The sequence below is a fragment of the Ruditapes philippinarum genome, unplaced genomic scaffold (genome assembly GCF_026571515.1).
Source record: "Ruditapes philippinarum isolate M1 unplaced genomic scaffold, ASM2657151v2 ctg2088_1_1_1_1, whole genome shotgun sequence".
NCBI classification, from domain to species: Eukaryota; Metazoa; Mollusca; class Bivalvia; order Venerida; family Veneridae; genus Ruditapes; species Ruditapes philippinarum.
Genome location: NW_026860231.1, coordinates 139,887 through 154,981, shown reverse-complemented (window position 1 = coordinate 154,981; position 15,095 = coordinate 139,887). Strand labels below are relative to the sequence as shown.

The window sequence follows — 15,095 nt, the reverse complement described above, 5'->3', positions numbered from 1 at the left end:
GTATATTCATTAAAGATACAGCAAATTAAAGATAACTTTATCATGAAATATGTCGTTCATATTAATTCATTTCAGGAGATTATAACGTTTAATTGTTAGATTGATCAATATTAAACCCAATAGAGACAACCCATATCAGTTATATAGCATGTTACTCGATTAAATGCAGCAGTTTGTACAATCGCAAGTTCATGTGAGGCGGAACGTTAAATATGAGTAAAAAACTTTTTAAAAGAAATGTATCGTTATACTTTAACACTGATATAATTTGTATTTGAATTAAATTGAATTCAGAGTTTACATTGACATCACCACTGTGCAATCAAAATGATCATTACAAATATGCATTTGAGTGGCAGCATAGCAAAGATAAAACCATATGTATCAGGTTTTTCTGCACTAAATTATATCACAAAGTATATACACTGACATGACACTTTCTTTAAAATAACCGTTGTTCCGATTCTATTATCTGTTTCAATTGATTTGAACAAAACATGTAGATATAGCTTACTTACTTATGCTTAGTCATTCATTTCATGAGATGAAGTTTCTAAATGTATCCTAGATATTTTGTCCATGCTTTTTTTTATTATGCACTTACATCCGTCTGTTGCACGTTTGCATTGTTCAACAATATTATAGTTGCAAAGGAATTATTTATGAACTTGTCTCTTTGAACAGATAATTTAGGTTTTTCGAACAGCATTGTTATGTTATGATATATTTACTCATTTCTGAACACTTTTGAGTCAGAGGTGAGAAAGTACTGGACAGTTAAGAACGTTATATAAATATGTTAATAGAAAAAGCAGCACTTTATATTAAAAATGTAACCGTTTTTCTGCATGAATTCATCTTTAGGCAAAATACAAAGTACCGTTACAAAATCTTCACAAAAACATGTTTGAATTTTAAAAAAAAAAGTTTTGGTGCAATCAGTATACATTTTTAGTATCCAGCAAATAAAAGTTAGACGTATTGTTTGTCACGGAAGATAATTATTAAGTAAGTAAGAGGTAAGAAGAATCGGAGTATCGATTTACAGAGAACAATGAAATACACGCCCATAATAAGTTTAGATGATCGTAATTATTAGCCTTTTTGCCCCGTATAACAAAGATTACATTCGCTTGTGTTGGTTTATATAATTTCATGATGAAGCAATTTTCCAGGCCAAAGTCTATTGAAATTCAATAAAATAAACTCATTATGGCATCTTAATGTAATAATCTATAAAATACTTGCTCCCGATTTAAAATAAAACCGAGTAATTACAATCGTCATAAAGAGAACATTAACAATAGTTTTGTACAGGAAGTTTAATTACGATATTATATCCTAATGCAATTGGATTATTTCATAGAATATATTAATATTCTTAAAAATCAATACAACTCTAGCACAATATCAGCTGCCTTAATTCTTTGTGTTCTAATTGTTTATAATTAATCATTTTCAATAAAGACCATAACCTTCAATTGAGTCCTTTACAATACATATGGCGCTAAAATCCAAGATGGGAAGGTGTATCTCTCAACCAAAACAATTTAGCTATCAGACATTTGCGACATAAAGTGGGGAACGATTATCAACGAACAGTAACGCTAATATTGAAAGGTCATCTCAACACATAATACGAACACTTTGTAAGACCAATATATTTTATTTTGTTTCTTCACCTACATTGTAATTATAATTTCATTATCAGTCACTATCAGAAGAACTGATACCAAGTTCCCTGAATGACTTCGGCACATTTGGCTTTAGAAACCTGTTGTATAGTTCAATGTTTTCTCTAATCAGCGTAGCCAGTGGTCGTTTACGTTGTATGTTGTTTCGTTTAGTGTGATGAGATGCATATGTATTTTCGTCTTCGGATGATAAAACTCTTGCAGCTTGAGTACGGACATCTTGGCAAAGTTCAGCTGGAGTTCTACGGCCTTGATTGTACAGTTCCCTAGAGGCTGGACCAGGTTCGGGCTCCCTAGGTACAGTGCGGGTTCGAAGCTGCTGGTAAGCTTGATCATGTAGACCTGGATTGATACCTCTGTTTAGGTCTCTCAGAGGAATACCTAGCAATGGCTGCTGAGTGTCAGCAGCTGCAGCTTGACCTTAATTAAGGCGCCTGGTGGTCCTGTCACTCAAAGCTTCACCTAACTGTAGTTCAGCAACATCATCGACTGTCTTTCGAGACGCTGTACGGCATGGAGTGCCTCTCTGGAATGATTTGAATAGTGAAATTGATATGGAGTTAGTTACAGAATTGGGAGTTTAACTCGAGTTTCAACAATTGCCAGATCGTGGTTGTCCGTGTATTGTAGGATCTGAACTGGTTATTTTCTTCTACCTTTATAATACTGGGCGCAAAGCAAGGGAGCAGTCAGTAACATTTTTTTCACGTCTTTGATATGACGCGGCTCGAGCTCGTAACCTCCCGCACCCGACCAAGAGCGTAATCGAGCAGTTAAAAAAAAGGATAAGTAAACATCAAAATCAGCATGCTATTGCATAATGCGTCGGTAAGATAGACATTAACGTTATATTTATGCTGTAAATGCTAGATTAGTGTACGCTGTCTAAATAAATTTAGATGTTGGGGTAACTGACAAACTATTTTCTTTATTATACTTACCTAATTACAGGTTCATCTATATCGGTAGGATTCTTTTTATAATCACCAAAGTTTTCTGGACATTCGGGTTTTGAGCTGTTTCTCCCCTGCAGTTCTATAGTGTTCTTCAGCATCTTCTGACAACTGATCAATATTGTGTCTAATGCTTCCTAATATATCCGACCAGTTGGTGGGGTGGGACAAATAGGCCCGTAGTATCAATAAAAGTTCTTCTTTCTTTATTTTTATCTGCTTTTTACGTTTCTGTAACAATGTTGCACTAAAAAAAGAAAATTGTTTGAATGTGTATTTATTTTAATTTTGTTTTTACAACAATACAATGAGAAGCAGTAATTATCATTATCAGTAAACTGCTTTTACAGTTAAAGTAACAACACCGCTAACAAACAGTTGATTTGCTCGGCCTTAATTTTGTGTCTCTCACATACCGTGCGCTTCATGAACACTTATTTGGATTTTGCTTTCAGAAATCAATGAATAGTTGCGGTAAGTTAATTAGATGTACATTGCATATATCAAAATTGTTGAAAATATATAATGTTGATTTGTTTTAACGAAATAAATGTTTACATTCCAGGATTAATTCCGTTATCTTCCATATTTTTTAATGCGAAAGTGACTTTTAGGATAAACGACACGAGATTATCATGCTCCTTGGAACGCGATTGGTGAATCCTGTCTTTTTGTGTAGATAAATCTGTACATAAATGATGTACTAATGAATACACAGCCAAACTGAAAATGTTACATTATGATAATGAACATAAAGTATATTGCATTTATTCAAAATAATACAAAAGAAAGGAAATTATTTTCATCCATTTCTTACTTTCAGTTCTCGTAGACTCATTCTTGAGATGGACAGGGATTCCAAAATATTTATTTCAACACTATTACCAGTTCTTTTCGACCCACCCTTTGTGTGTCAAACTATTTGGCCTAAATTATTAAAATTTTACTGTGGGTAAGACCTCCACCGGAACACATGCTAACACTCAACTACAGATTATTTGGTACTGACGAAACTTACTACAGTGGCAGAAATGTATTTCAAATTCCTTCTACACATAGTTACCAGTTCTTTGAGATGTGTGGTGACACACCTGAAACATTTCTAAGATTACTTTGAATATAACACCCAAAGGCCCAGAACACTATTGCTCAGAAACCGTGTTTTACTGACTTTTTGTTTTTATAAAACATACTAAAGATAGCTTATCAGCAACAAAGTCAATTTTGAATTAGTTTTCCAGGTTTCTATAATAAGCGTTGTAAAAATGTAATTTGTTTCTTACGTGTAAGTAAATGTTTAATACTGAATATAGTTCTTTAGTTTATGACACAACAAATGCGTATGACTTCTTAAACTCTATATCAATAATGAACATGTGATACATAAAAAGATAATAAAATCTCAACAGAGTATTATATGAGTCATGCGATATGTTAAAAGACACCTAGTGAGGTAAGAACAATACATCCTGCAAATGTCTCATGATGTTCAAATCAAAATGTATCCCCAAGAGTGTAAAACGTCGCGGTTACGATCTCTGTTTTAGCTGATATTCCTGCAAATGATTGTAGTGCTTTGGTGTTATATAACGTAGTCCAGACACAATAGATTTTGTTAGTTTTAGTACAAGGTAAAATATTGTACAGTGACACGGTTTTCCACTTAGAGACATTTTAACCAAGTGTAGTCACCTACTTTAAGTTATTGAATTCTCTTGACAATGCGTGTATTAAATTGCGAATATATCAATTTAACTGAACTTTGTTTGTTAGTTTAAATAATGCATATTCCATTCTCTGCCAGTGCTACGCGCCAGTGCATTAGTCAAATTACATTTTCATATTTACAGCGATTTTATTGTATTTTTCCTATTGTAAAATGCATAGTTACGAAAGCATCAGTTAGCATTTTAGTTAGATATATTGTACCTCATTTAAATCAATTGCCGTTTTATTATTATAGAAACAATATTTTATTCGTTGTATTGAGGGCACACAACAAAACACATAATGTTTATAAATTTGTTAAATTTGATCATGTTAAAAGAATATATAAAAGAAGTTCTTATATAATAGTAGTATAATGGTAAAACTCAACAAAGTTACTTAGAATTTGATTTGAATATTATAGTTAAAGTACGCAGGACATATATTGCTAATATTCAATAACAACTGAACTTACGCATGTTTCAAAATAGACTTAATGTAATTAATCGTATTAAGAAAAATTGCAAAGCATGAACTGACTTAATATCCAAAAATACATATAATAGTAAATTGCCTTGCAAACGAATGTCGTCTATAAGAAATTATTACTCAACTGTTAACACCCTACTTAGTCTTAAAGTAGCGCGTGCTCATACACAGACAATGCAAAAACAATGCACATACTTCTTGTTACAACATAATGTTAAAAGTTTTTAAAATTGGTATCAGGGTGAAAACAATCTTACTGCAATTTTGTAAAATCGTTCTCAAGATAATATCCCACGGCCGATTAAAACATACATGCAGTCAACATACTTCTTTTTCGGAGCGCTGACGTCATCGTTAATTAAATAGTTTTATTCAAATAGCTGCTGACATAAAGGAGAAGCACGTGTAGTTTCGGTTGTATTGTTATATTACATCGATAATGGGTTGTATGGCTTTTTAAGTGCCTCATGTATTACAATCTGCTTAAATTTTAATTAACAACATTGACCAATAAGTAAACAAAATGTCTGTTGTGCTATAGTAATCAATAGAGATGCTTAAATTTCTTTGAAGTATTTGCTAATTAAGCATTAATTATCAATTGATTTCTGTTCGAGAGTTTTTTTTAAAGAAGCGTTCTGCATTTTACTTTCGATTTTAACGAGATAAGCGGTTTTACTGTATTGTAAAAGTAAATACAGTCGTGATGAAATCGATGCAGGACAATGATCAGATAAACATGATGGCATTAACAGCATGTTTAACTTGATTTATAAACATTTAGTGTTGACATTTCAATGAATCATATTCAAAAGATTGAACGATTATTATACAGTAATCTACATTTAATTTGTTTAGTGTAAACACAAAAAAATGTGAAATAACTTTTATATCTTGATTAAATAAAACAATTACACCGATGATGAAAGCTTCATGTTGTATTTGGGAACAAAATTATTTTAATTATAATATTTAAGAGATTACACAAATATGTATAAGTTTGTTGATTGTAAACCAACACAATCTTCTTGATTCCAGTGATATTTTAAGAACAGGAACGTATTCTTGAGTATCTAATTATTATACGTCTATATTTGTTTTGAGCTAATATCAATTTGCTATGTATGATAAAAAATCAAACGACAATAGAGTAAAAATGTAAGGAAATATATTTGGTATAACTGTATTTTTCTTAAGTTATCATTAAGTCTGTTTCTTGTTAAGATAAGTTAAATCAAATTTAGCCAGTAAATATGATATTTCACCCAGTGAATAACATTTACGCATTAGAATAATAGTCTTAGTTTTATGGTCATTGAATATCAGCCTGGTTTGAGAGGTCATTCATGTTCTCAATTCCTTAAACTAAGTGTATAATTTAGTTATTGTTTTCTGAATAGCGTATTACTATTTTATATTTCAAGAAATAGAAACAGTAAACACTATAGCTACAATATCAACAAGCGCTTTTATGTGACCATGCAAATCTTGTACCAAAAATTTGCTGTCCCTTCAACTTCGGTACATCTCGGCGGTTATTCCTAATAAGAGGCTCTTCGGAGACCGACATATACTTACTTATTCTGTGTTTACGCAACAGCAAGAGATTATTTGTTCTGTTCAAGGGTTATTTGTTAGCAACACTTCAGAAAAATGAAATAACTTTCTTTGTCTGCTACACAACAGAGTACATTGGTATTTATATCTCTGAATAAGGTTACAGACAAAATGAATTGGGAACTTGATATATGCTTAAGAGAAATAAATGCCAATCATTTCAGGAAATTAACAACGAAACACTAGAAGCAGATAGAATAGTACAATTTCTCTGTAATATCAATAGACGTTTTTATCAGTTCTATGGATTTATATTGTCTGGACATAGTTTGAAAGTTTTTCGCACTGTTTGCTTATTCATAGCATGTAAATGATTATCTATGCAATTATATAAAATATTAAGTTAATTAGGGGCTGTGGGGGCGTTTGACAACCAAGGTATTAAGTATTTTCTTGGTCAGTACAAGCATTCATACAGATGTATGTATTTCCTCTTTGATATCAGTATATAATTCCTTCCTTTAATTTCACGTTGACATATACCTTTCTCTAATCTATGATATATTTTTTCATGCATACGAATTGCATAGCACAAATTTGAAAGGCTTCTTTGACTAATTCACCATTGATATTGATTCAAGGAAATCAAGGCATTTAATATTTTTCTTATTGCATAATATATGTTTATAAAGTTTTCACTTTGTAATGTATTTTACATTACCATACGACGGAAGTAAATAAATACCCGAGGCGTTTCATGACTTAAACAACAGAAAAAACAAATATCAAACGTAACATTTTATAAACTTTAGAAGTGTTAACAAAACAATGTGAAGGTATTTATGTTTAAGACCTTTTTTTTACTTACCCTACGATACATATTGTAATTGAACAGAGATATAAACGAAATAAATTATTTCTTTTGCCTTTGTATCATATTAATACTTTCTAATTAACTTAACTCAGTTAACAACGCTGTCAGCACACACAGAGAACATGAAGATGTTATTGATGAATATAGGTTGTTTAGTGCAAACACAGACTTTGAAGATATAAGGGATGAACATACATTGAACAACCCTGTTAGCACACACACAAAATAAGCCGAATTGAGACATGAACATCTCCATAACCTTGTTAGTCTTAACAACCCTAGTAGTGTACACCGAGAATTAGAGGATGCAAGAGATTTCAGATATATTACAATCCTGACAGTTCAGGTGAAGATGGTATTAGTGATAATGATAGTGCTTATGTCCCAGACAGTTCAAGTGAAGAGGAAAACAGCGATGAACTCAGTTATTACAGTCCAGGTGGCTCAATAGAAGATGATTTTGATAAACAAAACTGTAAGGATCAGGAAAGTGCCAGCAGGTTGGACATGAATAAGACAGACATCATTTATGATATAAAATAGAGAAAAACAGAATCCCTAAAGAAAGCCCAACACGGCAAAATTGAAAATGTTGCAGGCTCGGTTTGATAAGCAGCAATAATGAAGAATGCCTTAATGACGAAGATGAGTTACAGCCATGGACTGCTGAAAATGTTATTAAAGTTGTAAATGAAATTCAAGAATCAGATTCTAATCCCGAAGATGTTGTGGTATCACAATCAGTTGGTTATTCAGAAGAATCTTTTGAAATCAGTAATTGCAGCTTACCTGAAATGCCAAAATCCAGAGAGAAACCTCTTACAGTTGAATGTCTTTATGATAAAAACATTCCAAATATTTATATAAAAGCATTCAAGAAAGACAATAATAAGTCAAAACATAATAGACAATATGGTTTATATTTATATTGTTATATTTTCTGGTCCTTCGGGATCATTGATGCCAACACTATAAAGTGTTGAGAATTGAGTACCGCTCAAGCCGGTGCTAGGGGGCGTGAGGGATGTTGCACCTATTCATTATCCCTCATGTACAGACTCAATCAAACCGAGTCTGCAATTCTTATGTTATTTTGTTGTGATTAATGGTTCCGAGGGATCACTTTGTTTCCGGAATTTTGTACTTCACAACAGCAGGTGTCAAGTGCCGTGTGGCAGCCGTAAAAAAATTGCCCCGTACTTCACTTCAGTGTTGTTATATTTTCTGGTCCTTCGGGATCATTGATGCCAACACCATAAAGTGTTGAGAATTGAGTACCGCTCAAGCCGGTGCTAGGGGGCGTGAGGGATGTTGCACCTATTCATTATCCCTCATGTACAGACTCAATCAAACCGAGTCTGCAATTCTTATGTTATTTTGTTGTGATTAATGGTTCCGAGGGATCACTTTGTTTCCGGAATTTAGTTCATGCATGTTTTATACTGTCATACTGTCACAAATTGTTCACAAACATAGTAAGTCACATGGAGGAAAGGCATTTTAATAAGAAAGAAATGATGGAAATAGAAAAATAAGAAAGGTGCAGAAGAGTGATAAAGATGAAGACACAAAAAAGTCAGAGGCAAATTGTTGAAATGTATACTTAATTTGCTATTTTGTCAAGAAGAACAAAGACATTCAATCTAGAAGATTATGGACCCTGTGTCAACTGTGAAGAATGGATTTGTCTGAAAACTGCAATTACTAACCACCAGAAGAGCTGCCCAGCAAAAGACGGTAGTCAATATAGTAAGTGATCAACAGTCATACAAACTTTCCTAATGATTGGTAAAGTTTCCGAGACTGGGTGACAGATGTTGCGATCAGAGGTGTTGCCTTTTATGAAAAAGGACTACATTGCTTCATTAGCTTTTAAAGATCCACTGATTATTGCATTAGGAGACATTTGGCTCATAAAAAATATTGACAACAAAAGTAAAAGGAAATATTATGCTGCCTTTCACATGCGTTTGGCTGCAAGATTGTTAAATGCTTTCAATACAAATTCAGGAATAATATCCAGTATAAATGAAATGTTAGTGGCAGCAAATTTTGACAAAGTGGCACAGAATGCTCTTAAAATATGCTGTAAAAATAAGGAAGACTCTTCATTCCTTGATAACCCAAGCACTGCAGTTAAATGTGGTTTTGATATTGTGAGAATGGCTTCAGCCAAACTTGGTTTAGCATTAAAAAATAGGGATGAAAAGCAAAAACAAGAAGCTAAGGACTTTATGGATCTAATGAAGATGGAATGGAGTGTTAAAGTTAACAAGAGTGCGAGGTCAGTACTGTCTGAAAGGCAATTTAACAAGAAAAAGGAACTTCCCTATCCAGCAGATATTGTTGACCTTTCAAAGCACTTAATTTCTGAATTAAAGGCACTTGATTTGAATAGAGCTACAGCAGATGGAGATAAGTTTCGAAGGGCGGCCATGTTGGTGGAAGCCAGGCTTCTTCTGAACAACCACAGAAGGCCAGGAGAGCTAGAAGCATTTAGGGGAATATGACATTTCAATGAAAACTCTCAAAGTTGTTTAAAATGATACCAGCTTTATTTTGAGCCGTTTCTCTTCAAATGAGGTTAAAGAAATTACATGTAGGGCATCAACCATTGATATTTGTCATGAACGTTTGAGCAGAAATTTAACAAAACCAAATATTAGATATTCATAATTTCTATCAGATTGTTCAAATTACAACCAATGAATATTGGTATAAACACATTCAAATTGGCTATGTTAACTTATAGAATTTTAAACATGAGAAACAGTGACTGATAGACTTAGACTTTATTAAATGAGATGTAGTTTATGGATCAAGATATTTTCAAAGGAAAAATTAAGACATTTCAATCAGTTTTTACCATTTTAACATTTATCTATTTTCAAAAAAAAGATGGAAAGAAAGATACAGTAGTTTGAATTTGGATTGTGAATTGTTTCACTTAATTTTTTATCATTTTAAATGTTTCAGTCTTGAGTGGTACAACAACAGGTCAGACAGCATTAGTGAGACAGATCTCTCTCTAAGGCAGCAGCTGACAGAGATAGAGAAGAAGATGTTACATAGCCAAGAACTGATAGAAATTAGAGGAAAAGTAAATATTTAATTTCCTGGTGTTTGAGTTACTAAAAAAATATAGTTTATTATATCATTTCAGAGCTTTTTTTGCTATCACCAGAGGCTGAAATAAGGTTCCATTTCCAATACAGAATAGCCTCTTTTGTTTATTATCTTCAGAAAAGCACCCAACAGTAGCCATTTATGTATTTTTTTATTTCCTTAAAATGTTATATGAGTTTTTTCCATAACTTATGGCATACCTAGATCCATACTTTGTGAGGTATTTTTATTTTTTATTTCCTTAATATGTCCATGTTATATGAGTTTTTATGTCCGTAATTTATGGGATACCTAGATCCATGTCTTGTGAGTTATATAGTTCTTTATTTTCTTAATATGTCCATGTTTTATGAGTTCTTATGTCCATAATTTATGGGATACCTAGATCCATGTCTTGTGAGGTATATATTTTTTATTTCCTAAATTTTTCCATGTTTTATGAGTTTTTATGTCCATAACTAATGGGATACCTAGATCCATGTCTTGTAGCTTTAAAGTCGTGTAAACAGTTGTTTTTACCTTTTCTAAATTGCCACATATTTTCCCCAAAAATTTAGACCAGGGGCCTTTTCTCAAAATGGCTGAAAAATAAACCCGTTTTACATGTTGTATTTTTCTTCTAATAAATATACAGGAGAGTTATATCAGGTTTTCAATTCAGCATATATTATACATTTAAAATAGTTGTAGGTTCTAACCAACTTTTGTTAAAGTGCAATTGAAGGCAGCCCATTTTTCTGCAAAATGTGTTAGACTTTTTAAATCATTACAGTAGCATGATTTTCAAAACAGCAGAAAAATAAATGGAAAGTAGAAATATTGCATAACTTATGCTGTACTACATTTTTGTTTTAGAATTGAACACATGTACCTGTGTTATGCCCAGAAGAAGTGCAAAAAGCAATGCAGTACCTTGCAAATGATCAGGTTAGAAAAAGGCTGGAATTAATATTGGCAACACTTATCTATTTGCAAATACTGGTAAATAAATTTCATTGCATTTTGTCTGTCATTTTTGCAATTTTCAACTTGTGTCGCATGTAACTCAAAAAGGAATTGATATAGAGTCATTAAACTTTACAGGAATGCTGATCAGAATTATAGTTATGCACCTGGGTATTTTTTGTGTGGATTTAGTTAGTATTCATAGAGTAATTGCCCTTGACTTAGTAGTAAAATGTTGCAATTTTTTACCTTGTATCGCATGTAACTCAAAAAGGATTTGACATAGAGTCATGAAACTTCTCAGGAATGTTGATCAGCATGTGTAGTTGTTCACCTGGGTATTTTTGTGTGGATTAATTTAGTATTTGTAGAGTTATTGCCCTTGACTTAGTAAAATTTTGCAATTTTCAACTTGTGTCGCATGTAACTCAAAAAGGATTTGACATAGAGTCATGAAACTTCTCAGGAATGTTAATCAGCATGTGTAGTTGTGCACCTGAGTATTTTCGTGTGGATTTATTTAGTACTTTTAGAGTTATTGCCCTTGACTTAGAAAATTTTTGCAATTTTCAACTTGTGTCGCATTCACTCAAAAAGGTTTTGACATAGAGTCATTAAACCTAACGGGAAAGTTGCTCAGCATATGTAGTTGTGTACCTGGAGTTTCGCTTGTGGATTAATCCAGCATTTGTAGACTTATTTCCCTTGACTTAGTAAAAACCTTTCCATTATGCTGGTATTTGTTCCTTGAGTGCTCGAGTTAGAATCAACCAAGTTTACAGGAATACAGCAAATGGTTTACTTTCGCTGACCAATTATTTATAATATTATCGTGGTCGTCTCTTAAATTATAAACTATACACTAACCATGATAAGATTTAGAAGCCACTAGAGCAGTGTGTCCTTCACTCGCTAAGCTTGATTGCATAGAAGAGAGCATCTCTGGCTTGAAAGAAACCTTGCCTTCAGGTATACCAAAAAAGAGAAGGTTATCTCGCATGGATCTGCTCATGAGATCTATAACACTTTCCTGTAAAGAATGCAAAATTTCACTTTTACCGTTATTACCGTTAATACCGTTATTTGACGGTTGTGACAATAATGGAGAACTTTGTGTAGCGTTCAAATATGGAAATGGTAAGGATAAGTGGGTGTCATATATTGAATTACGCCTATATAATTGGCATAAGGATTGACGTATGGATGCTGCATCACACTGTTATGAGTCTGATGTGCTGTAAACGGTACATTTTGAGGTACTTTTGTTTGTGATGCCGCCATCTTGTTACCGTTTTTTTGTCCTTTTTTATTACCTATTTGTTATCGCTACCAGGTGATATCACGTCTGTTTTACGTTTTCGACTTATGAAATTAGTCACAAAGTGTGGGAAATGTCATTGCATAATAATTCACTTAAAAACTTCGCTCATACTACCTTCCACTGACTTAAAAAAAACAGAAATTTAGTTGTTTATTTTTCTACTGAAAATTTTTGACCCGCCATCTTGACGCATGCGCAACAAAAAACAACAACAAAAACATTTAATGTTTCAAACAAACAGAGAATATAGTGGGTGAAAAGATGAAAGGCAACATTAGTTTACATATTGCCGTAATTCTTCTCAATTTTATGGTCTACTTAAATCGTATGAAACGACAAAAACGTACGTAACCAAGAGACATGTCTGTAAATGTCTATTGGAATTTACCTGTAACGTTCATTTTATAGACAGAGTGGAGCAGACTTTTTATATTTTAGTCAGATTTATTTCTTATCAATTCTTGGTCTATCACAATTATACAAATGGTTTGAAAACATACAGTCATCAATGAAAAAGATGAGCATTATATAACTTAAAAAGCATTGACTAGGTCTTAAAATAAATTGTAACGTTCATGAAGTTCATTTCGAATATTAGTAATATTGAAGATAGGTGACTCAGAATAGGGGCAAATACGTTAACTATCATAGCGTGACAAATATTTTCGTAAAATACGGATTACCCTATATAATTAACGTCCATTTAAATAACAATCAACATTTTGTTTTAATTTGTGCTGAAATCTTAAACAGTGGTGTGATGTGTAGGACATGACAGTAACCTTAGTTCATTAAGTCTATTGGATATTCTACCATTAATGTGTTAGTTGTAATCAAACATGAAGTTAAAACCAGCGAACACCTCTGAGGGAAATTAGATATCAGATGTCGTCCTTGTAATGACATTTTGTTGCATCATGCGTGTCATGACAGGAAGCTGTCCTATTTCCTTTGCATTTGACGACATTTAACTGAGCATAAATGATCATATATTACATTTCAGAGTGCTTGCTAACGATTAATAGTCTTGAACCTGAAAAATTTGGTTGTGATAAATTATATAAAAATGTTATAAGAATTTAATTTGTTTTCGTTCAGTGTAACATTATATTATTGTACGCGTTTTTACTTTTCTTACAGATAAGTAAATAAAAATAAATGCTTGCAGTATTCACATGTGTGTCGTGAATAAACATCATAAGAAAACAAATGTGTCTGCTTTTCTAAAGTATCATGGGAAAATTATAATTTTATACAATATTAGCTATCTTAAGAGAACCAGAAGATGATTGATGCATTATTATACATGTTATAGCATCAAAGATATTTAGATAGATATTATGCCAAAAGTCTTACGTCAAAAACAAGAAAGCTAATGTGAATGAAGTGTCGTAGACTTCAGTTTGTGGTACGGATACTTAAGTAGATTTTATAGACAGCTTTTATACCTTTGATTATAATATAATACAAACAGAAATGTTCGTTTCTTTTCCCAAATTCATATGAAGAAATAATGCAATTTTATCAAGCATATTATCGAACAATTTCATCAACATTCATTTTACTCGACTTAATTGACATTGCAAAAATCAAATCTGAAATAGTTCATAACAAAATAAAAAAAACAGGTTATTTGTTTATTATATATGTATTTTTCGGGTTGTGGAAAACATCAGTGCATAAGCTTTTTAAAAATTTCATTAAAAGCCATACATTTCAAACGTAATAAATGTATTCAACACGAAGGTAGACACTGGGTTGGTATACTAAATTAATATGCAATTTTATATCGTTGTATATGTCCTCGTGACACATTGTAAACAGGCTATTGTAATATTACGATGTTATTGGTCCAATCATATAACCTTGAATAATTGATTTTACATCATTATCTTTTTCATTTCTTTATTTATTTTTTCTTTTAAAGTCTTTTCTACGTTTACTTCATGAACATAAGCAAAATACACCATTTTCCTATTAACCATCAATTTGCTGATTGTTTCGTAAGTTTACAATGTTTGGTACATCTACCATATCTACTACGGTACTGGCAAGTGTTTAATCCTTGTCTGCAATCGTACAATGTACGAAAGTATTGATATCGTACAATAACGTTAGAAACGAAATGAATTTAGGATCTGATATATACTTAAGAGGCATAAGTGCCAATCATGTCGTAGAAGAAGATTAATATAGAAAAACCAGAAGAATAAGATGAAATAATACAATAATGCAGTAATAACAGTATACGTTTCTATAGATTTATAACGTCTGGTCATCACTTGAAAAGGTTAACGTTTATGCACATAAAACAATATCCATAAAATACAATGGATAAAATATACTTAATCCATGTTTTATCGAATAATTTGACTTTTTTGACTCTTTAATGATGTGTTTGTTTCGTTTATTATTTGGTCATGTCATTC

At 32.1% G+C, this 15,095-nt stretch overlaps 1 pseudogene; it reads left to right on the top strand.

The window, feature by feature from the left end:
• Window positions 1–9,436: 9,436 nt before the first annotated feature.
• Window positions 9,437–13,681, top strand: LOC132759308 (uncharacterized; annotated as a pseudogene).
• Window positions 13,682–15,095: the final 1,414 nt, after the last annotated feature.